At 37.7% G+C, this 23,485-nt stretch overlaps 1 protein-coding gene across 17 annotated transcripts in view; it reads left to right on the top strand.

Annotated features, from left to right (window-relative positions):
* RASGEF1B (RasGEF domain family member 1B) overlaps window positions 1–23,485 on the top strand; it is a 550,562-nt gene that overhangs the window by 211,400 nt on the left and 315,677 nt on the right. For 5 of the 17 annotated variants that reach the window (XM_077882665.1, XM_077882668.1, XM_077882667.1 and 2 more), the window contains 3 exons: window positions 4,642–4,724; window positions 7,251–7,330; window positions 15,832–15,984. The exons of 5 other annotated variants lie outside the window; for them this stretch is intronic. The gene's annotated coding sequence lies outside the window, so the exon portion shown is untranslated. The remainder of the gene's footprint in view (window positions 1–4,641; window positions 4,725–7,250; window positions 7,331–15,831; window positions 15,985–23,485) is intronic. 7 more of the 17 variants (XM_077882662.1, XM_077882663.1, XM_077882670.1 and 4 more) reach the window with 3 other exon arrangements.

Here is a 23,485-nt window from a genome sequence, read left to right as displayed (position 1 = left end):
TTCTTTTTCCCATAGCATGTTCTTGCCTCCTTTGCAGTAATTGACCATATAATCATGTGTTTATTCCTGGTCTCTCTAGTCTCTTCCATTGATCTATATGTCTATTTTTGTGCCAATACCATACTATCTTGATTACTATAACTTTGTAGTATATTTTGAAATCTGGAATTGTGATGCCTCCAACTTTGTTCTTCTCTTCAACATTGCTTTGCTATTCAGAGTCTTTTGTGGTTCCATACAAATTTTAGGATTTTTTTTTTTTTTTTTTTTTTTTTTTAGTTCTGTGAGAAATGCTTTTGGTATTTTGATAGAGACTGCATTAAATCTGCATATTACTTTGGGTAATATAGATACTTTAACAACACTTGTTCTTCCTACCCATGAGCATGGAATATCTTTTTGGTTATGTCATCATCAATTTCTTTCATCAGTATTTTATGGTTTTCACAATACAGATCTTTCACCTTTTGGTTAAGTTTATGCCTAAGTATGTTATTATTTTCAGTACAGTTGTAAATGGGATTGTTGTCTTAATTTCTCTTTCTGCTCCTTCATTATTAGTGTATAGAAATGCAACAGATTTCTATATATTGATTTTGTATCCTGTGGCCTTACTGAATTCATGTATCAGTTCTAGTAGTTGTGTGTGTGTGTGTGTGTGTGTGTGTGTGTAGCCTTTAGGGTTTTCTATATGTAGTATCATATCATCTGCAAATAGTGAAAGTTTTACTTGTTCCTTACCAATTTGGATGCTTTTTATTTCTTTTTCTTGTCTTTTTGTTGTGGCTAGGACTTCCAGTACTATGCTGAATAAAAGTAATGAGAATGGGCATCTTTCTCTTGTTCCTGATCTTAGAGGAAAATCTCAGTTTTTCACCATTGAGAATGCTATAATTGTGCGATTTTACATATGGCCTTTATTATGTTAAGGTATGTTTTCTCTAAACCTACTTTGTTGATGATTTTTATCATGAATGGATGCTGTGCTTTGTCAAATTTTTTTTCTGCATCTATTGAAATGATCATGTGGTTTTTATTCTTTTTCTTGTTGATATGATGTATCATGGTGACGGATTCATGAATTTTGAACCACCCTTACATCCCAGGAATAAATCGCACTTGATCATGGTGAATAGTTTTTTTAAGTGTATTGTTGGATTTTTTTTTTTTTTTAATATTTTGGTGATGATTTTTGCACATGTTCACTAGAGGTATTGGCCTATAGTTCTCTCTTTTTTCTTTATCTGGTCTTGATATCAGGGTGATGCTGGTTTCATAGAATGAATTTGGAAGCTTTCTTTCCTCTTCTACCTTTTGGAATACTTTGAGAAGAATAGGTATTAACTTTTCTTCAAATGTTTGGTAGAATTCACCTGTGAAACTGTCATGTCCTGGACTTTTGTTGGTCAGGACATTTTTTGATTACTGATTTAGTTTCATTCCTTCCAATCAGTCTGTTCAAATTTTCTCTTTTTCCTGATTCAATTTTGAGAGGTCATATGTTTCTAGGAGTTTATCCATTTCTTCTAGAATGTCCAATTTTGTGGCATATAATTTTTCTTAATATTGTCTTATAATCCTTTATATTTCTGTGATTTCTGTGTCACTTGATATTTTTTTTCTTTCATTTTGATTTTGAGTCCTTCTCTTTTTTATGAATCTGGCTAAAGGTTTATTGATTTTATTGATCTTTTCAAAGAACTAGCTCCTGGCTTCGTTGATGTGTTCTATTGTTTTTGTTTAGTTTAGTTTAGTTTCTATTTCATTTATTTTTGCACTAATCTTTATCATTTCCTTCCTTTTACTGGTTGGGACATTTTTGTTTTCCTAGCTTTTTTAGGTAATATAGTTAAGTTATTTATTTGAGATTTTTCTTGCTTCTTGAGGTATCCCAGCTATAAACTGCTGTCTTAGAACAGCTTTTGCTGCATCCCAAAGGTTTCAGATCATTGTATTTTTATTTTATTTTGTCTCCATATATTTTTTGTTTTCCTCTTTGATGTCTTGGTTGACCCATTTATTGGTTCATAGCATGTTATTTAACCTCCGTATATTTTTGGTCTTCCCAGATTTTTCCTTGTGGTTGATTTCTATTTTCATAGAGTTGCTCAGAAAAGATGCATGATATGACTTCAGTGTTTTTGAATTTGTTGAGACTTGCTTTGTGGCTTATTATGTGTTCAATTCTGAAGACTGTTCCATGTGCACCTGGAAAGAATGTGTATTCTGCTGTGTTAAGATAGAGTGTTCTGAATATATTTGTTAGGTCCATCTGGTCCAATGTGTCATTCAAAGCCTCTTGGTCCTTGTTGATTTTCTGTTTGGATGATCAGTCTATTGATGTAAGTGGGGTGTGGGGTGTTAAAGTCCCCTACTGTTGTTGAGTTGCTATTGATTACTTCCTTTATGTTTGTTATTAGCTGCTTTATGTATTTGGGTGCTCCTATGTTGGGTGCATAAATATTTACTGTTGTTATATCTTCTTGTGGGATTGTCCTTTTCTATAATTATATAGTGTTCTTCTTTGTCTTTTGTTACAGTCTTTGTTTTAGTCTCTTTTGTCCAGTTCATTTTGCTACTTTGGCTTTCATTTCACATCCATTTGCATAAATGTTTCTCCATTCCTTCACTTTCAATCTGCGTGTGTCTTTAGGTTTGAAATGAATCTCTTGTAGGCAGAATATAATGGGTCTTGTTTTTTATCCATTCTGTCTCCCTATGTCTTTTGGTTGGACCATTTAGTCTATTTACATTCAAAGTAATTATTGATAGATATTATTGCCATTTTGTTACTTGTTTTTGTGATTATTTCTATTGATAGATATTATTGCCATTTTATTACTTGGTTTTTGTGATTATTTCTATAGTTCTTTCTTTCTTTGTTTCTTCCTGTGCTGTTTTCTCTCACAATAAGTTGGCTTTCTTTAGTGATATACTTGGATTCCTCTCTCTGTCTTTTTTTTTTAACATATCTATTACTGGTTTTGGATTTGTCATTACCATTAGGTTTGTATTTAACATCTTCTGCATATAGCAATGTATATTAAATTGATGGTCATTTAAGTTTGAACCCATTCTTCACTTTTCTCCTCCCCCATGTTTTAGGTATATCGTATCATACATTACATCCTTTAATTTTATGAGTCCCTTGACTGATTTTTATACATATAATTTTACTGTTTTTGTGCTTCCTACTTTTTCTATTCCTACTTATAGTCTTTCCTTTCCACTCAGAGTCTTCTTTAACATTCTTGTAGGGTTAGTTTAGGGGTGATAAATTCCCTTAACTTTTGTCTAGGAAACTCTCTCTCCTTCTGTTCTGAATGATAGCCTTACTGGATAGAGTATTCTTGACTAAAAGTCTTTTTCTTTCAGCACTTTGTATGTATCACGCCCCACTGATTTCTGGCCTGCAAAGTTTCTGCTGAAAAACCAACCAGTAGACTTTTAGGGTTTCCCTTATACGTAACTGTTTTTTTTTTTCCTGCTATCTCTGTGGGATTGTTTGTTGTGTTGTCTCTTTAAAGGCAGGACTCAATTTCCTATTGTCCTCCCAGCATTCTAGGAGCTGAACCCACTGATTTTTAAAGCTCAAGGTATGAAGCTCCACTGATTGTAAGAAGTTGTGAACTTTTCAAAGTCCAATGTTGTAGGGATTTGTCATCCCTGTGTGTATCCCTCATTCCTGAGGTGCCTGGTGAGGGGGTCTGTTCCTCTGCCCTCTCTGTGTCTGCCATACCCCTCCCTTCTGTGGACAATCCCTGGAGTCTGTTTAGCTCCCAACATTGTCTCCACCCTTCCTACCCTCTTTGACGTGGCCTCTTCTCTACATTTAGCTATGGAGAATCTGTTCTGCCAGTCTTTGGGTCATTTTCTAGGTTTTTTACACTAATGTGGATGCTATCTAGTTCCATTTATTGTGGGGAGATGAGTTTAGGATCCTCCTACTCTGCCATCTTCTCAATAAAAAAAGAAAAAAATATATATATATATTTTTAGAAAAAATATTTTAAGATGAAAGCCCAGGAATAAAATAAAAATATTTTAAGATGAAAGTCCAGAAATAATATTGATTCTATAAAAATTAGCTATATATGCCATTGAAAAATAATATAGATTGATTCAAGAGAGATTATTGGGGTTAGCATGACATTGTGAAAAGACCTAGATCTTCGATTTGGTTTCATCATGGATTTATGTGGTTTGGGGGCAGTATCTTAATTTCAGCATCTATTTCCTTATTTGATAAATGGTTATATGGCTATAATAGCATTTACGCCCAATATAAAAGTGTTTGTGTGGATAAACAGTGCATCTGTTAGAATGGCATGAATGGGTTTTCTGGCATGAGGGTGGAGAGGAGGAAAAGAAGGAGGGGTGAAGAAAGAAGACCATATTTGCTTTCTGCAAAGTCCATGGGAAGACAGAAGGAGAAGATTTAAAAAATTGTGCAGTTTTTGTGAAGGGAAGAAGAGAGAGGGAAGGTTCGACTGCGGGAAATTTGTTTTGCAATTTCTTGCTTTACTAATGAGAAGAGCTGGGCATGGTGCCCCTCTTCATGAATCAAATTGTGATGAACACTGTGTACTGTTTGCTCTTCAAAGGCAGGAACCACAATGCTGTTGTTTCTCTTCTTCCTAGCACATCCAGACTGGACACTGAAACAGAGCTGGTTTTTAATAAATGCCTGTTGAATGATGGATAAAGGAATGAATGGATCCAAGGTATAATTTTACCACATGAGGATACAAAGCAATCTCCTGATGAATGCTTTTTGCATGAATGAAGTGAGCACATAACTCATACTCAATGATTGTGTAATTAGGTTAATTTGAAGACTACAAAGTATACAAATACGTGGTACTAAACAGTTAAAGTGCAGAACCCCAGTGAGACAGCAGGTAGACTGTTTTCAACTCTTGCCAATACTGCTGCTGCAACTAGGGATGATTAAGAATTTGTTTGTATGATAAAGGAAGCGACGATGTAGATGTAGTTTGGAGACTTCCAGGTAATATAGGAATCTCTTTTGTACTTTCAATATGAAGATTTGTCTTGTAAAATCTAGAGCAATTTTTAAGATCCTTATTGCCACAGTAATACAGACAGTGTTTGCACATTATACATTGGAAAAGAACAGCAGCCCCTGTAAAATTGGGTGAATTTGTAGACATGTTCAGAGCTTTTAAATAAGGTATTTAAAAGCATGACCTTGAAGCATTTGCCAAAAATTTAGACTTTAAAGAAGTGTAAACCCACTAGGGCCACCTTTTTTCACTGTTGATGCTCTGTTTACATTTGATGAATGAATAAGTGAATGAAGGGAAATTTGGTCAGAACTTCTTGAATCTTCTATTCTTCTATTTCAGCTTGCCAAAACACTAACTCCTAGAGAGATTGGATAAATAGCAGAATGAGTAGGTGGAAGATTGTGATATGTAACAGCTCCACTTACAGATATGTTTAGGACTTGGCATGGAAGAATGTAGTTATCTGCAGACCTGGACAAGTTTTTCCCCACCACCTGAAAGTTCATGTTATTCCATTTTGCTTTTATGAAAGACCTACATTAGTGTCTTTTTTTTTTTTTCTAACCAAAGAAAATTAGAAGAGGACTTTCAGTTTTATGAAGTGGCAATTGCTTCTTCTCTTTATACCATTTTGGGCTTAGAAGATATTTTATAGTAACACTCTACTTTTGATAGTGGAGGAACACTATTTTTATTTAAGAACAAAGAAGAATTTTAGCTACTATAGGGAACAACCAAAGGTAAGCAGGGTATAGATATGACTCAGGAAGTCATTTCACTAAGACTATGCAGTCATGAGATGTGTTTTAGGGGTAAAGAATGAGAATATTTGAATTTTTGGGTCACCTTTGTGGAAGGATATTTTAATGCAAATTGATGAGAGTTTACCACCATAAGGTAGAGACACGTACCAAAAGCCTTGCTGGCCTTACGGTCTTAGAGTAAGAGAAAGAGGAGCAATAGCACTGGTAATGCCAAGCCACTTGAATTGTCTGAGCTCTCTTACACATTTTTGTCCTTAGATATGCTTCTGTTCATTTTACTTTGTCCTTCTACTCTGCCAGGAAGGCTCTTCATTAGGACCCTGATCACCGGTTACTTCTGGGTCAGAGTCTTCAGTGACTCTCCAAGCTATTTCTTTTCTTCATTCCTAGCACATTGGACATTTGTTTTTACAGCACTCTTTCATATATGATTATGGAGCGCCTACAATGTACCAAGGTGAACAAGGTGAAATTGTTGTTTGTCAGAGGTTCACAGTCCAGTAAAGGAAATAACATTTACAGTAGACTAACTAGAAGAAGGCTATGGGACATATGCTGTCGAAGGCAATTTGTTGGGAAGTGGGGCATATTCAGACGATTTCAGAAAAGTTTAGGTAAATATAGGGAAGCTAGAGGTGGCTGTGAGTACATTTCTAGCATTTTCAGCATGTAACTGCCCCATGTTGAGTTCTTTGAATTACACCTGTAATATAATATAATAATATAATATAATATAATATATAATATATAATATAATAAATATAATTCTATATATAATTCTTTATATTACACCTGTAATATAAATCATACATTGACAGATAACATTAAAGAAAACTGCATGGAACCCTGGCCAGCCCCATCCCATTTGCTTTCATGTTTGATCCAGACATATTTGTTTTACAGCTCACTCTCATCTAACAGATTTTAAATTCCTGACTCTGTATCTCCACTGAGATAGAAATCCACCTCTAGCCCTCCTTGGGTTGTCAACACTTCCCGATTCTTTCTTACACTGCTGCTAGTTTAGCTTTCTCATCCAGCTCTGGTCTCTTCCAGGTCAGTTCACTCCTCTTTAGGCCCTAACACCACAGGTAGCCACCCCCACTTGGTTCCTTGGCTGGTACCACAATCCTCCTGGGAGGTTGGGCTTTCTGTCACCCATCTGGGTAGAGAGCTACTTCTGCTTCATTTTTCTACTGTGCCTGCTAAACAGGCCTGGGTGAGAAGACATAAACATGGGCACAGGGGACAGCAGATGCCTATGCTGATAGGCACAGAACACAAAGAAGTAAATTTAGGAGGCACAGTGGTGTATGTTTCTGCTCTTGAGGTTAGAAGGTAAGGCAGAGTTATACATACTCTCTGTGTCTTAGAAACACCTGAGGAGAAAGGGCAGAACTAGAGATTCCTGTGCATATCTCTCCTCCCTGAGATTCTGATTCAGTTGTTTTGGCAGATGGCCTGGGCACTGACAAATTTTGAAGCTCTCTGAAGGATTCTGCTGTGCAGCCAGAGTTGAAAACCACTGAGCTAAGGGTATGTATGATGCGTTTCCATCTCAAAGTTCTTTTTCTTATGAACTGGCCCTGGTTAAGTGGACTGAGTTTGCTACCTAACTCAATCTCCCCCATGTAATTGATACTGCTCCCAGGTCCCCACTGCTAGGGATTTGGAAAACAGTGGCACTTCCCTCATGGATCTTTGTTTTACACCACCCATAATGTGGCCTTGTGCTGTCATTGGATCTAGAACTAGAGCTTGAACTAGACTTGAATGTCTTCTAATAAGCCCTAAACTCAAGTTGTGAGCTGTCTCTTGAAGACCATCCTCACATTGGTTTCAGAGATTGACAACTAGAAGTCATCTATCTAAATACTTGGAAATTCCTGAATAGGTGCTGCCATTTTCTTTGTGCAGTGCTTAATTATTTATTTTTTGTATGTGTATGTAGTGCTTTTCAACAGAGATACATGTCAGAGCCACCCTGGGGCAATTTGTCTAGATACTCATACCCATTGTGACCAGCTCCCCCAAACAGAATATTGAGTCTATGAAGACCCATGATAGCACTTGTGCATACTTGGTCAGGAAAAACTTCCCAGATTCCCAGATAGCCCTAATAGTCCAGACCCTGACTGATTTTCTGCTAAAGGTGATTGAATTGGAGCCAGCATGATTTGAACATTACCTGTAAGACATCATCATATTTGAACTTTCAATATGAAAAGTATATCCATTTATGATGGAAACTGCTAGGCTAGCTGCCCACCAAATGTGTTCATTTCCTCTTCCATGGGGAGAATAGATCCACTCTTAATCCACGAGGACTGATAGACTGCTATTTGAAGGATTTCATCATGGACCTGCCTTCCTTCCATGGCCACAATGAAGATTCTTATCCTTACCAAGATGGCAGAACACAGCACATAATAATTAGCTGTACTGTGTTCATTAGGGAAATTCCTGCCTTTACAATTGATATAAAATTTGACCCTTTAATTCCACATATATATTTATGTCATGAATCTAGAAGACACAGTTCAAAATCCTGCTTGTCTAGAACCATCCATCCTCTACTCCTTATCCTTATACTAAGTCCAATATAGAAGGAATGTAGCTTCTTCTATATACAACTTTACATTCCATGTATCTCAACACTGCTAAATTTATGTATAATTATTTACAAATTCCCTCCATACAAAAAACTCTGCAGCTTCTCCTCCAATTTTGTTTTGCTGCACCTCAATTATTATCACAACTTCAATATCTGGAAGGTACCTAGAAAAGTTGTCAGTTACTTAAGATCTGTCAGACACCCTTTTCTATGTCAAGAAGTAGTTCAGTGCCTAATTCTTACATACTCTAAGCATCAGAAAACCAAGCTACATGGAAGAAACCTTATATTCCTGTACAAATTCAGAACCTGTCCCAGACAAAATATGGTGGACTATTCTTTAGAACTATTTAAAATCAATAGAACTAATGGCATTCCATTTTCACTATCCTGTGGCTATGGACCTACCCTGGCTTTCACTGTTCCTTGTCACATTTGCCCCTCAGAAATTCTGCTCCACACCCCCCCTCACCCTCACCCTCCAATTCTTGGTGTAGCCCTCAGAATCTAAGAGAAGAAAAATATGTGGGAGTAGACTTCACCACCACAGAGACCAAGAGTGCCTTCCAATATCTGATTCCAGGGATTGATATGGGCCTCAGCCCACCACTCATCCCAACAATTACTTACTCATGCCAGTGTGTGCAATCCAGCATATCCAGGGTGGTCTCAAGACCTACTGCCTGGGGAAAAGCCATGGGAGAAGGGCATGTGCCAACTTTCACCTAGCCTAATTTTGATATGGAGCCAACTATCAACAAAAGCTGCAAAGGCTAGTTGATAGTGTTCAGGACTAACAATGGCACCCTCCTCTTTGATTCTGACTGCTTGTCCTCACTCTCTCCTCAAAGTCAGCCTCATATCTGATTTCAACCACCACTTGCACACCTTTCTAGATTGGTCATGCTTTCTACCTCTCCCATCAGGATTTTGGACTTCTGCTCTCCTCTATGTCTTCTGGTTTAGCTCACCCAACCCACTTGCCTTAGTCCATCCAGGTTGCTATAATGAAAATATCATAGATTGGGTGGCTTAAAAACCAAACATTTATTTTTCACAGTTCTGGAGGCTGGGAAATCTAAGATCAAGGCCCTGGCAGATTTGGTGTCTAGTGAAGGCTGCTTCCCGGTTCATAAGCATCTTCATGCACTTTTTCCTCAAAATATATCTAAAATAGAAAAATCATTTAAGGGAATACATCTTTCTGCATTATAAGAGTGACAGTTTGGGGGAAGAATTTAATCTACATCTTGAGAAAAAAAAATGGAGTCTCAAAACAGCCAATGTTTGATATATGAAGCTGACTACTTATAAGTTGGCCATAATATGGAATTGAAGTACAGCATTCAAATGGAGTTTATAATGTGGACATAAAATGAGGAAGCTGATTAATGTAATCAATAATAGTTACATGCTACAACAAATAACAATAGATGTGAAATCTAAGGTGAATGCAGTTTGAAACTACAGCCACAGCAACAACTGAATTATTTTTTCCCAAAAAGCTGAGGAAAATTGGCAGGTGAAAATTTCAAGATATTAGAATTTCTGTTGGAATGATGAAGAGAAGGGGTAATCAGCTTATAAAATGAAGGTGGACAAGTCAGGTGACACTGTGGAAAATCTGTAAAGCTAGAAAGTTTCATTGTGGAGCTCTCTCATGGGTAAGAAAAGTGATGAAAAGTGGAAAAGTGCAAACAATGCTAAGGCATCAAAAATGAAGAAACAAAACATTTAATGGCAGACATGGTAGCTCAGAGAGTGAATAGCACAGTCATATTTTGAAAAGTGCAAGCGTTCTAGGGCTTACAGATACACTGTTGTGCCATACAAAGCTTTTTGAACACTGTATGAGGGAACCTTTGGCAAACAGGATGAAGGAAGGAAGAAAAAAATATCAAAGACTAAGAGATATTAGAAATTGGAGACCACCACCATTGCTTATCGTATATTATCATAGATTTTCCCTGTAGGACTACCTGCAATGGTCGGCTGGGTCAACAAAGGACATGTCACAGTGTGTTGTGGGGTAGGGAGAACATGAAGGAAAATCCCAGAACATTCCAAAGGAAAAGGTAAATAGAATGTGTGTTATGTTTGGATTAATAATAGGCTTTTGTTTGATCTAACAAACTATGATTGTTTTTCTTTAAGACTATGCAAAAATATACAGTGCTAATAAGATATGTTGAAAGATCTTTAAATTATTCTCAGGCCATGTGGCTAGCATATGTGACTATTTCTAAAATCATTGATTAGAAAGGGTAGGAAATGAAAGCACTAAGGCAATGAAAAATGGTTCCCAATTCATGGCCTTATTCTATGCATTTAGTCTGTTGATCATTTCTGTATTAATAGGGTTCACCCAGAGAAGCAGAACAAGTAGGACACATATATTAAGAGATGGATTTTAAGGAATTGGTTGCACAGTAGTAGAGCTGGCTAGGCAAGTTCAAAATTCCTATGGCAAGCTCTCAGGAAGGGTAGCTAGAACTCCCAGGTAGGGGATGAAGCTGCTGTCCTCAGGTAGAATTCCTTCTTCTGGGCCTTTAGTTTTGCTCCTAAGGCCTTTCAACTGATTGATTCAGGCCCACACAGATGATCTAGGATGATCTGCCTTAAAGTCAACTGATTATGGACTTTAATAACATCTATAAAATACTTCCATGGTAATAGCTACACTAATGTTTGATTGAATGTCTGGAATTTTAGCCTGGCCAAGGTGACACATCAAGAGAGTAGCAAACTCTCTTAAGAAAATTTGGCAAGAATGAACTGTTATATGAAAAGGGATAAAATTATAGAAGCTCAGTCAGGGCACATGCTAGTCACTTATTCTGACAACAAAAGAAAGAGAGAATGCATTTATAGTGTATGACTGCGATATGAGAAATGCTGGATAGTACAAAGTCATTAATTCACTCACTTCATCATTCACTTACCCATGTACTTCATCAACAGTTGTTTCTAGCTAATGTATGAGACGCTGAGGTTATAACAATATGGCACAGCTTCTTCCAATAAGTAGGTCTCAGGCTGGGGAGTGAATCACAGAAGTAGAAAGACATTTACAGGATGTGTGTGTTAGATATAGAAGTGTGTATATGCTATGGGAACAGCAAGGCAGAGCAATGAGGATGGTAGATATTGCATTGAAAGTATAAAATGGTGATATGCTAGTGAGAATTCTAAACATACATGAAAAGGAGATGAATAAAGCAAATGGTAATAAAATAAAAGAAGTAAAAAAAAATTACAAGCATGGGAGGGTAACATTTCTTATGCTAATTTTTCTCTTACATATTCATGATGTGTGTCTCCCCGAAAGAGTATGTGTGATCCTACCAGCAGTAATGAAGATCCTTTTATGGCCTGTGGAAAAGTAGCACAATCTCAGAGGGCAACTGTGCGTCTGCTAGACTAGAGGGAAAAGAACATACTGTATAGAATTTTTTCACACCTCAGGATTACCGAATTTCAGCTTTAAGAAACCTGAAGATAAGAATGATTGTTGAGTGTATGGGTAACCGAAATACCAGGCGCCTGAGTCAGCTCAAAAGACTCCACTGGAAAGAAATAATTTTTATAGTGAATAGATCTATCCTCAAAGGCACTAATTTACATTTCCTCCTTTTCCCCTCTGCCCTTCCAAAATAGATCCTCTCTCTATTAATTTGGACTCTTGGTTGCAAGTAACAAAAATCAAACAGACTGAACAAAAAAATGATTATCGGTGAGAATGCAGGAATAAATCATAGAACCAAGGGTGGGCAGGTAGCCAGCTCCCAGGAAGAGGCTGGACCTGGAATTTTTACCCTGTCTCTCCTCCTCTTTTTTCTGCTCATTAACTGCATTTTCCCTGGGGATCCAGTGGTCTTTGATCTCCAGTCCACAAGATGGGTTATTTGCTACATCGAGGAATACTTGCTCCAGAGTGAACCATTATAGCTGTAACTACACGCAGACATTTTCCTGGTTCCACTTCTGACTGGCTTAGTTTGGATTAGGTATCTGCCCTATCTAACAGATATGGCCCAAGGCTGCGCCTAGAGAGAACATGAAGTCTGTAATAAGAGAGATGGGTGATTCAGTAGTTAAACCTCTCCAGGGAAGTCCAGGGAAAGAGAAAGGAGAGGTGGAGGACACGATATACTTTTAGTATCATGTGTGAACTTGATTCTTATCCTTATTCTTTTTCATCCCTACCTGTGGGTGGGCCTTATTTTCATAGCCCTAGAAAATTAATGTACCTGATATCCATAGTGAAATCTTCAGGAAACAACAGCCAGTGTGCTTCACTTGTTTATCCATTTTAGTAGAACCATAGTAACACATTGAATTAAGCAGCTACCCTTCCTTTTTCTAAGATTTTATTTTACTTTTTATTTATTCATGAGAGGCACAGAGAGAGAGAGAGAGAGAGAAAGAGGGAGAGAGAGAAAGAGAGAGAGAGGAGAGAGGCAGAGGGAGAAGCAGGCTCCATGCAGGGAGCCCGACATGGACTCGATCCCGGGTATCCAGGATCAGGCCCTGGGCTGCAGGCGGCACTAAACTGCTGGGCCAACGGGGTTGTCCCCCTTCCTTTTTCTTCACTTCAATCCACCTATGCCAGGAATTAAGAAATAAAAACCCAGTCAGTCATTCTGTCTTCACTTAACTCCTATGTGCGTAGCTTTGTGGAGCTCAATATCAGGGATACAGAGGAAGAACAAGACATGGATCTTGTTAAAAAAAAAAAAAAGAAAAGAAAGAAAAAAGGCTTATCTATTGGAGGAATAAAAGGGAAGGTTGAGAATAAATCTGCATTACATCAGATACATATTCTAATATAACACGTTACTATGATATATAAATATCACAAAGTACTAGAGGGATAACATACTTGGGACACTGTCCTCCCCAGGCCTCATGTTATCTGCCAGGGCAGACTTAGGCTCAGAGTGGGGGGAAAAGCAACCCCTGCCCCTTGCTTCCTGCCTCCTTCCTGAGGGAGAGAAGAGAAAGGCTGGTGCAGTTGGGGTTAGAAGCCCTGAGAAATGCCTGGCTGGGGAGAAAGTGAACATGAATACTGAAATATTTCTGAACCTGACTAGTGGTTTTTGAAATCAAATTTATTAGACTTTTCTCTCCATTATGCCATACTGTCTCTCCATAGATGTATAAATGATGGTAATTGCTCTATTTTTCTGAGCTTTAGCCCTAGTAATAGTCTTATAATGATAATATATTTTACATGGTAATACCCTAATAAGAATACTACATATAAGATTAGGTGAATTGTATTTGACAAATTTAATTTTAAAAAGCCAACAGGAAAAACCACATCCCAATGAGATTAAATGCTGACTTAAGTCCTCAAAGCAGGAAATTGCTAGGTTAATTTTGCCTTTATCACTACTCCACTCCGTATTCCCAGAGGGCTTTGCAGCTGCTCTCAGAGCCTGCACCCCAGAGCCTCTGAAAGCACCTGTTGGCTCCTGGGTGAATGGCAGTGAACTTCAAAGTGAGTTTCTCCACTCTTATTACCGATCTCTCAATGAACCCTATAAAGATTAGTTGAAATTTATCTTATTTAAAAAAAAAAAACATTTTGTTTATTTAAGTAAGAGCAAGAGATAGAGAGAGAGACCATGAGCGGAGTGAGGGGTAAAAGGAGAGGAGGAAGCAGGCTCCATGCTGAGCAGGGAGTCCTATGCAGGGCTCCATCCCAGGATCCTGGGATCATGACCTGGGCTGAATGCAGATATGTAACTGAGTGAGCCACCCGGGCGCCCCTGGTCAGTTAAAATTTAAGTGAATGAATTTAGAGGTTTGTGGGGGAAAGAGTATCAAAAGGTTTAAAAATAATGTAATATCTTCTGGCCCTGGATTATTTTCTCTTTTAATATATAGTTCAACAGAGCAAAATCTGTTTGTTTTTGACGGGAAGGGGCTATATGATTTTTCAGTGTATCAGCAGTTTCAGAAGCTGGGTTTTATTAAAAAAAAAAAAACCTCAAAAAGTACTGTAAAATTCTTATAGCTAAATTCGAATTTTGAAAGCAGATGTATCATGTCGTACTTTTAGGAAGATGGAATGGAATCTCCTTCAGATATTGTACCACAAAGGGAGATTGCTTCCTAAGGTGTAAAGGAAGCAACTTTTGTTGTAAGAACTCACTGGAAAAACAGCCCCAATTTTATTAGAACAAATATAAATAGAAATTATAATATTTCCCCTCTCATCTGTAATTGTACTCAGTGTAGTACATAGGATATTTCAGTTTGAGTTTGTAATTTTTTTTTTAAGATTTATTTATTTAAGAGAGAGTGAGAGAACTGGGGGCAAGAAGGGAAGAGGGAAAGGGAGAGAGTCTTAAGCTGACTTGCACGGCTTGATCTCATGACCCTGAGATCACGACTTGAACTGAAACCAAGAGTAGGGTGCTTAACTGATTGTGCCACCCCAGCGCCCCTATAATAGTTAATTTTATGTGTCAACTTGGTTGGGCTCAAGTGCCCAGATACGTGGTCAAACATTATTCTGGATGTCTCTGTGAAGGCAGTTTTGGATGAGATTAACACTTAAATTGGTGGACTTTGAGTGAAGCAGATTGCTCTCCATAATGTGGGTGAGCCTCATCTAATCATTTGAAGGCCTGGACAGGAAAAAAGACTGGCTGGCCCTGGCAACAGAAAATTCTGACAGCAGATGGTCTTTGGACTTGAATTGCAGTGTGGCTCTTCCTCAGGTCTCTAGCCTGCAGGCACCCCCTTTCAGATTTTGGACTTATCAGCAATCATTATTGCATGAACCAAATCCTTAAAAAATTTCTCTCTCTCTCTCTTTCTCTCTCTCTCTCTCTCTCACACACACACACATGCACAGACACACACACACACACCCCTCCTATTGGTCTATTTCTCTGCAGAACCCACTAATACGGAGGTTGAGCTTCATTATTTAAAAAAAAAAAAAAAAAGAAAAAACGTAGCTCCTTTTAAGAGTAGTTCCCTTTAAGAATTTATGTAAATGGTATAGACTCTGTTACTTCCTTGAAAACACTCCCTCTTGAACGTACAAGTTTATAAATCATTTAAAAGGTGCTTTATTTAAATAAGCACTTAATGAATTGGAACAAAAGCTGTAGTAAGAAGTAAATTATGTTGGACACATTTTACCAAGTATTAGATTGTGAACTCATGGAAGACAAGGTCATTTGCATTGTATGAGTTCAATCTCTCATCTATTGTATTGAACCTTACAAAATTACCAATATTTGAGTGTGTTGGACCTATTTAAAAAAAGTAATTGGGTATGATTTAATCCAATACAAGTATATCATATATTTTTATATGATAATGGGCAGAAAAGAGTACTTCCAGATTCTTTCCCCATATAGTCTCCTTCATTTAGAATAAATTTTTTGTTTGTTTGTTTTAGGACCAATGAGATAAGTATAAGATGAAGGTAATCAAATACTTTATATGAAGAATATGCAAACTTGGGCAAGATGATGGATTCTTTTAAGTATTTTTCATCAAATTCTGAGATTTCAGCTTTCTTGAGTATACTGCAACACCCCTGGAATCATAGGTACAATCTATTCCCCCCCCCAATGTATAGCTTCTTGCCTAAGTCACCATTCTAATCAAGTGAACTGGCTATGTGCCAGGTATTCATGCTGATGCTATTGAAGTGCTAGTTGATGTTCAGTGTACCTCCTAAATGATATTGATAAATCTGCACAAGAAGAATTTATGACATCTTTCGTGATCCCTAGTAGGGCAAGACCCATAACTGTATCATACTGTACCAGTTTAGAAAGCTCATTTTCCTTTCTTTTTTTTTTTAAGATTTTATTTATTTATTCATGAGACACACACACACACACACACACACACACACACAGAGGCAGAGAGAGAAGCAGGCTCCTTGCTGGGAACCTGATGTGGTGCTCAATCCTAGGACCCCAGGATGATGACCTGAGGCAAAGCCAGATGCTCAACCACTGAGCCATCCAGGTGCCCCACTCATTCTCCTTTCATCTTCACATAAACATCATAGAATGCATTGTCTTCCCCATATTTATAAAGGATATGATGCAGCCTAGAGAGCCAAACTCACTTGCTGAGGTTACATAACTTAATGGAAGGAGCTGGAACTATAAATTACTCCAGGCACTGTTGCTTTACCGTCTAGAGACTGATTCCCAATTCCAGCTTTCCTGCAACTTGTTCTCCTTCCAATTTAGTTCTGCCCATTTCGTGGATTAGCTCATCACTGGACCACATACTGCTTATGCAGCAGGATTCTGTGTACATTTTCAAGGCTGTTTCCAAGGAAAATCTTAGCACTTCCCTGCTGCACTATTCTGGTTCACTATTCTGGTGAATAGTCTTGGCTGTGTCTGGGCTTGTTCTTGTTCCAAAATGCAGTGCTGTCTTAGTAAACTGTCCGTAAAGTGTGTGCACTTTGAAAGCATAGCCACCTGCACACAGTAGAGCTGAAAATGTGGCATCAGAGCAGCTGGCGCTGGTCAAAACACAACCTCCCTTGCCTAGTGCATTTGAGGAAAAGACAACATCAGGATACCTATGTAGCTGCTGTATAGTAAGTTGAGTTTAGAAACTGTGGGAAATGTGGGAAGAAAAATTTGTGAGGGATTTCTAAAGGCCCTGCCTCAAGTGCTGGAGAACAGCAGAGAGTAAGTGGGAAATATGTGGCGGTATACCAACCTGGCTGTTAACTACAGTGAACAGAAGAATCCTTTACCAGCGAAGGTGCAGAGGGATGATTAGTTTCAGAGAACGTGCCCCGGAGGGCAAGAGCTATACCTAACTCTGATTTGTGTCTACCTAAGGACTGTGCATTGGACTCAGACACTTGGATTAGAAGAGAAAAATTGTCAAAATCAGCAGAATGTTCTTTGTGGTCACAGAATAACACTGACTCCAGTTAAGGCAAAATTACCCATTTCTTTTCAATATGTTTTAGCACCCATGCCGGCATCTTTTATTCTTTGAAGGGAAAAAATTGCAATTCTCTTTTGCTATTTGGGTTATCTGAATAGAAGACTGACTCCACCACTGCATAAACTCAGAGTTTGTGAATATATCTTCAAATATAGTTCACAATCTCCCTCATCATAGATTTTCTTTCTTGTGAATTTATTTTTAAATCTTTTGCCTAGATATTTATAGTTGCTTAATACTTTCTAGCTTAGTGCCAAAGGGGCAATTTCTGGCCTGAAAAAGACATTAGCAGACAAGAATACAAGATCAATCTCTTATCTTACTAATTACCACCCATTCCTGCTGACAAAATCTTGAGGTCTTAAAGAGAAAACAAGCAATTTACCTGAAAAGCTGAGGTAAGATATGTGTGCACTCTGTCAGAGGAATTTTACTTGGCTGGGTTCACTCTGTCAGAGGAATTTTCAGTGCTGACTTTCTGGTTGGCATAACTTAAAACAGCAACGGAGGTAATGAAGCCACCTCTGGCCTTGAGTTTCGCAGCTAGTAAATTGAGCCTCAGAATCCCCATATGTAAAATTGTGATAATCAGAGCTACTTTATAGTATTTGAAGATCAAATGAGATCATGAATGAGAAATCCTTTGTAAGCTGTAAAGTACTGTAAGAGTTTAGCGATGATGATGATGATGATGATGATGATGATGGATAAGATTTGGGAATATTAGTCTCTACACTGTTAGTTTTAAGGTGCTCTTTTATTTTTTTGTCCTCTTGAGATGAATCAACTTGTTTATAGATATTACAATAAGAACACCCCCCCACACACACACAATTCTCTGTATATTTTCTTTCTGAGAATTGCCAAGATTGGTTTTAAAAATGACTACATAGAATTTTAAGAGAAGTTGGCATACTATGGCCCAGCTACCTGTTTTTGTAAATAAAGCTTTATTGGAACACAGTTTGCTCATTTGTTTTCAAATTGGCTATGGCTTCTCTTAAGCTATAGCATCAGAGTTGGTTTCTTGTGATAGACTGTAAGGCCGGAGAAGCCTAAAATATTCCCTGTCTGGCCATTTACAGAAAATATTTGGTGCTACTTGAATTAAATCAAAGGATTTGGCAAAATAAAATAAATTTTAACATCTTATTGTGAGCATATTCTTTAATATTCCTAGTGGCTCATTGAAATGGACATTTTGATACACTAGTGGTGACAAAGTAAATTGGGGTAGCCTTTCTAAAGGTCAGTTTGACAATATGTATCAAGAGTTCAAAGAATTCTCATCTAATTTTAGTCACTGAATGCAAATGCAATGAATATTAACAGTACTGACTTTTGAGATATGGTACTTCAGATGATTTTAAAAGCAAAGAAAGGATGCCTGGGTGGCTCAGCGGTTTAGCTCCTGCCTTCGGCCCAGAGTGTGATCCTGGAGTCCTGGGATCGAGTTTCCGCGTTGGGCTCCCCGCATGGAGCCTGATTCTCCCTCTGTCTATGTCTCTGCCTCTCTCTCTCTCTGTGTCTCTCATGAATAAATAAATAAAATCTTGAAAAAAAAGGAAAAGAATTTGTTGGAGATCAACATCTTAAAAAAATAGCAAAGAAAACTTTTTCTAATTTTTAGAATCCCCTGCTGTCATTTGAGAATCTTCATAAGAACCAAATAAAAATATTAACATACCAATTTATGCGATATTTGGGGGGAAAATCAGCCCCTACCCAGTGCCATTAAGTAAGTCACTGAGTCCTGCCCTGCCCAGCAGAGCAAGCCCTGCAGAGCCCACTCTGGCTGGCTGAGCGCCCCAGGGCAGGGCCTAGGGCCAAGGCAGCTGGAGCAGCTGTGGGCAGCTCCGGTGAGGCTCTCCCCACTTTGCTGCAGAAACTGAAGATAACATTTGCCTGTTGTCACACAGTTACTATGCTTGTGCTGGACCTGAGTCCCAAGATCTGTGCTTTTTCCCCTATTTTGCTATGCTGTTTAAGATGGCTGTGACCTTGAACTCAAGTGTAAATAAAGGTTGGTATTCCCTCCTTAAAAAAAAAAAATGTTATCACTTATAGAGCTATGGAGTGAAGCTGTTTGATATGTGGACAGGCAGCTTGCATTTTATTTTGCAAGTTTAGAAGCTTTTTAGATTTCCTTTAAATTGAACAGGTCCTGGATTCCAAGTCCCTCTATGTACCTATCAAATGTTTCTTCTCTTGTTATTAATAGACACATACACCCGCACAAACACACATATTCAGGACAATGCAGTATTAGTAACAAAATTATTGTTATTTCAACTTCTCTTTTTCTAGAGCAATTAATTTCATGTGGAAAGTTCTTGTGTTCAACTAACAGTCTCTTTTCCTTGACAGAAAAGAATGACGGAAAAAAAAAAAAAAGGAAAAGAAAAGAATGACAGTGGTTGAATGCATTTTTGTAAAGATTCAGTAAAAAAAAATGTTTCTGGTAGAACAGCTAAAATTGCAATGGCAAATTTTGCCCCCAAAAAGAAAAAAAATAAAGAAATGAAATAAAAGTTTTGTGCCCTTGCTATGGTTTAAAAATGATTTTGTACTGGAATCTTTGCATTTATCATTCTTTTATAGTCAGGAGTAGTTCCCTTCATTTGTGTCTTACATTCTTCTTCCAGGGATGACTGCATCAGAGAAAGTGGTAACTCATGGCAACCAGGCAGTGTGTAAGAGGGCCAAACTAATTTGGAGGTGTACTTAATATTTTCTTGGTGAGAAAACCTTATGGAAGTGATTTTCCTTTTCCCTATTTTCATAATTCACAAGTAATGCACTGTGGAATATCATAATGAATGTGTTGTGAGATATACTACTAGTAGATGGAACCAAGTTAACAACTTTTGAAGTTCAGTTTCAAGGTCTTATAGCTGTAATAGAAGGTCTGGGGTCTTCTAAGTATGTAATGCAAAAGCTGGATGAGTCCTTATTAAAAGTGTGTGTTTTCTCACACTTAGAGGTGGAGTATTAGTGATTACAAACTGACTTTTGCTTTAGGAGTCAACAACCAAGCTCATGAAAAAAATAGACTGTGTATTCTGTATATCTATTGATTGAGATAAACATGCATGCACAAATATGATTTATAGGTAAACATGCCTCTGAGTATTGATGGAGTGCTGCTTTTTCAGATGGACTAGATGCCCTGATGAAAAATTCTAAAAGAGACCTGTTTTTTCTTTTTTTCCCATTAAATACACAAGCATGCCACAAGGTGTTGTTTTAGTATGGAAATGGAATGAGTATTGTTTCTACTTTTACTGTTAATATTTTCTCCTGAAAAATAGAAAAGCTTGACAAACTAATAAATCTAAGAATATAGGTAAAAGCATGAAAAAGTTAGGACATAGGGGGAAGGGCTTATTGTACTTCTTTCCCGAGAACAAGACTTGATAACAACACTTTTCAAAGAAAAAGAAACCAAAAAAAAAAAAAAAAAACAAAGAAAAAGAAACCATTAAATCCTTAAGAATTAGAACTAATGGTGATTCTCTGCATTTGCAGAATAAATGGCTTTCATTCCAAAGACTATTAGCATATGGTAGCTTTGTTAATTGCACTTTTCCCTGTGAATTAAGTAGAAGACCAGATTTTACCACAGAGGGAAAATATTTTATCTTGAAGGGTGTATATGTGATGTGTATATGTATATGTGTGTAATGATGATACACATACACGTATGTGTATATATGCACGTATATATCATACATATATATGTTCACATACAAGCTGCAGCAGTATTTGCAATAGCAGAAAACCTGACAAACAAGCAATTCCAATGTATATCTCTGTTTCTGTAATACTTTTCTCATTTCAAAGCGTCAAGGTTTATCCAAGGGATAGGAGTTTTGTTTTGTTCTATATGCTTCTCAGCATTTGAAAATATGCACATTATTAAAGACAATATTTGTTAGCTACAATGGCAGTTGACAGCCTTTTTAGCTATCCAGAATAGTAAGGGAATTTTAAAATTTTAAATTTTTGTCACTTTTTGCTCTACAGTTAATAATGAAGTCAAGTGGCACCTCGTGCCATCTCCAGCCCATTAGTCATTTCTATTATCCATGCTACCTCCTGCAGAGAGAAGACTGGGAGAGGATGCTCTCTGTGGCTATATGTGACACATATACTTAACCACTACAGTTGCAGTTATAATTTTACATCCTGACAGTGCACGAAGTGGACTAGATCTAACAGCCAGTAATTTGATAATTGAAAACATTGGGGGCTTATATATAGTTCAGGGTTTAACTTTCTAGTGGCTTCAAATTCTGTGACCAAGAGACCCCAGATTTCTGAACAGTCATCCCTCACACACAGAAGAAATCAGAGAAAAAGTGAAGAGATCAAGGAACATCCAGTGGGAACCATATATCTGTATTATCACCTGTACTATCTGATTTCTAAATTTGATGTAGATAGTATGTCTTCAGTAAGTATATAGAGTACGGTTTCCATCAGTATATAAATATTTCTTTGGAATAACATTGTAAGACAAATCAGGGGGAAATATTGGTAATGCTTCTAACTTAGAGGGTTGTGATTTAATCTTTCTTTGGAGTTACTCCTCTTTTGGTTCATCCCTGGAATCAGTATTGTCAGAGAGAGTAACCCCAAATCCACTCACATTATATAAAGGGAGAGAATTATTGTTGGAGGAAAAAAATAGGAGATTAGATGCATTGGAGGGGGTAACAGATACAGTATGAATTTACTAATGTCTCCCCCACCCCCCCAACCCCCGCCCCAAGGCAGCACATTTCAGTGCCAAGAGAGATCTTCTCAGCCATGATTTCTTCTGCTGGGAGAAAGTGAGAGGGTGTCAGTGGGTGCCTGGCTTTTCCAGCTGTGCAGGATGCTGCCCAAGAGGCTCATTTCTCTCTCACCTCATCCACAATACTAGGTCACATGCTGAACAAGTAGGGGTGTGGGAAGTGGCTAGAAGAGTGGCAGACAGGATTCTCAGAGGATATTAAAGGGTTGTGGATCCTACTAATTGTATCGTGGACTCCATCAAGAAGCCCTCCCACAAACTGCTGGGCATATCTCACCCACAGATCTCTCCAGTTGGCCCAGAGGCACCCTCTAGCACTCTCTCTGCCCAATTCACACACCCCCTCACCCTGTGACTGGCTTTCTGCACACAGTCCTGATGGTGGTGAGGGTGAGCTTTGGCAGATGGCTAGTGAGCAGGCATAGACATAGATGGCCAACAGGTACATGAAAATATCGCTAATCATCAGGGAAATGCAAATCAAAATCACAATGAGATATCTATCACCTCACACCTGTTGGAATGATTATTATCAAAAGATAAAAGATAAGTGTTGGCAGGGATGTAGAGAAAAGGAAACCTTTGTGCATTGTTGATGGGAATGTAAATCAGTACAGCCACTATGGAAAATAGTATGGAGGTTTCTAAAAAATTAAAAATAGAACTATCATGTGATCCAGCAGTCATACTTCTGGGTATTTATCTAAAGGAAACAAAATCAGGAAGTTGAAGACATATCTGTACCCCCATGTTCATTTCAGCACATTGTTTACCATATCCAAGATATGGAAACAACCTAAGTATTCATAGATGGATAGATAAATGGATAAAGAAAATGTAGCATATATAACAAATGGAATATTATTTAGCCATGGGAAGAAAGGAAATCTGTTATTATAATAACATGGGTAGACCTTGAGGGCATTATACATATTTACAGACAGAGGAAGATAAATACTGTATAGTATCACTTATTTGTGGAATCTAAAACAGCCAAATACATAGAAACAGAGAATAGAATGGTGGTTGCCAGGGCTGGAAGGTGGGTGAAATGGGGAGATATTGGTCAAAGAGTATAAACTTTCAGTTGTAAGATAATAAGTTCTGGAGATCTAATGTACAGCATGGTAATTATAATTAATAACACTGTGTCATATATTTGGAAGTTGTTAATAGGGTAGATCTTAGATGTGCTCATCACTAAAAAGCAATGGTAATCATTTGAAGTGAGGGTTTTGTTAGCTAATCCTCTTGTGGTAACCATTTCACAACAGATAAATGTATCAAGTCAACACATTGGACATCTTAAACAAAATTATATGTT

This window comes from Canis aureus, chromosome 33 (assembly GCF_053574225.1).
Source record: "Canis aureus isolate CA01 chromosome 33, VMU_Caureus_v.1.0, whole genome shotgun sequence".
Lineage (NCBI taxonomy): Eukaryota > Metazoa > Chordata > Mammalia > Carnivora > Canidae > Canis > Canis aureus.
This window is presented reverse-complemented; position numbering and strand designations above follow the sequence as displayed.